We start from the raw sequence: 1,936 nt of genomic DNA on the forward strand, positions 1-1,936 counted from the left end.
TGTTCAAACATTTCTTCCTGGTACCGTATGCCTGAGAAGGCAGATATGCTTGTTTTTCTCAACAAGAACTTAATCATTTTTTTTACCCTGCCCCTCAAAGAATCGGAATTGAGAACCGGAATCGAAAAGTAGAATCGGAATCAGAATCGTGGAAATTCAAACGATACCCAACCCTAGTAGTCTACATATAATTATGCAAACTAATGGGTTATTATTTGATTCAATAATTACAGGTGCAGTGAAAAAAAACCTGGAAGCCCTCCTAGGTGAGCCAGACTTTGTGGACAAGGCAACTAGGTTCACTAAAAGTACTGCCAGTTAACCCAGTGCAGGGACTTCAGGCACAGACACAGTCAAACGACGACCATCCAGGTAACTATTACTATAAGACCTATAATGAGGCTGGCTCAATTAGTTAAAAAAATGGCAATTCATTTGAATTGAAATTTGAGGCTAGACAGTTGGTGGTTTGATCTTTCAATCTGATTGCATTTTAATTAGCATAACATTTAAAAATGTATCAACATTTTCAATGCATTCGAGTCGTAAAAAAATGTTGTTAGTGTGTCTTAAATTAAGCAATTTTTTTCCAAAACTTGAAATTGCGAAATTAAATTGCACGCTAAATATACTTGACTTACAGTTACAGTACTAGTCATTCTAAATTTACCTAAAATGGTATCTGCTTACACTTACAGTCCCTCTCCAATCATGACATCCAACCTCCATACCCCAGGCTGGCACAGTGACAATCCGTCTGCAGGCAAGAGGCCCAAGAAAGACTCTAATGAATCGTGAGTAAATATGAGTATGAAGCACAATTTTGATCATGTATGTCTAAACCAGATGATATTTTAGGGAAATGATTTCCAAAGAGCAGTTAATCTTTTCTACAAAGTAAACTTGTGCAATAAATTATGGAGTAAAGTTTACACATTTTACCAAATCCTTCACATATTATATACATGTACATGTACTGTCGCTGTTAGTTTGTATTAAGTGCTTCTCTAAATTGAACTTGTTTTATCCGATCCAGCTCATCCCAAAGCAATCTGCCAAGTCCCCCTCCTGTGTCTCCCCGCTATCATCATACAGCTCCCACTGGTGAACCGAGAACCTCAAAATCTTCTGAATCGTGAGTAAAACATGCATGTAGTAATCTTCACAATATTAAATTCAGCACAATCATATCACTTAGTTCTCTATTTTAAGTTATTATTTTCAAAATGGAGTCCTTACATTTTTCACCTTACTCTGACTTGCCACCAGTGAAGTGTTAGGTCAGTGAAGTGTTAAGTCTATTAAAGTCAATATGGTCAAGATGCTAATTGAGATATTTTAAAGCCCACGCGCAAGCTAATGACTTTTGGTCAGTTTGGTCTGCGAATTGATGAGCAGTTACTTGAGAAGTATTGTGAACATGGGGATCACTGAAAAGCTTCACAGTCCAGATTTAATGATGCAACATCATGATGCAAATGAATATTGATATTTTCCAGTGGCCGTGTGACCAGAAAGGAGTTTGATGAATTGACGGAAAATGTCAAGAAGCTGCGCCGTCGGGTCCACCAGCTGGAGAAGGAGGCGAAGGAGGGCAGCGCGAAAGCGAGTCACTCAGCGAGCTGATCTCATCCGCCATGTGGATCGACCTTACGCAGCAACAAGGGTGCTGATGCTCACCCTGTTCACGGAGGAATACATTAGGACACACAGCGTGTCTGGCAGGGCCAGCAACACCACAATGAAGGCGAAGCCCATATTCGATGGTCGCTTGTACAACAAGATGCTTGGAACAATGCGGGCCAAGTTCCCCAGTTTGAAGACATCTGACATCACCGCGAAGGTGCACGCGGTGCAGAAGAGTTTGAAGGCTTGAGCCTTGAGGTGCGAGCGGCCGACTCTGTGTGTGCAACTATAGAGTGACAGTGTACTGTAG

At 40.8% G+C, this 1,936-nt stretch overlaps 1 long non-coding RNA gene across 1 annotated transcript; it reads left to right on the forward strand.

Moving 5' to 3' along the window:
• Positions 1 to 258: 258 nt before the first annotated feature.
• Positions 259 to 1,624, forward strand: LOC117552866. The gene is made up of 4 exons (XR_004570044.1): positions 259 to 372; positions 699 to 794; positions 1,037 to 1,135; positions 1,500 to 1,624. It is a non-coding gene; the product is annotated as an uncharacterized LOC117552866 (long non-coding RNA).
• The last annotated feature ends 312 nt before the right edge of the window (positions 1,625 to 1,936 follow it).

This window comes from Gymnodraco acuticeps, unplaced genomic scaffold, assembly GCF_902827175.1.
Source record: "Gymnodraco acuticeps unplaced genomic scaffold, fGymAcu1.1, whole genome shotgun sequence".
In the NCBI taxonomy this organism is placed as follows: Eukaryota; Metazoa; Chordata; class Actinopteri; order Perciformes; family Bathydraconidae; genus Gymnodraco; species Gymnodraco acuticeps.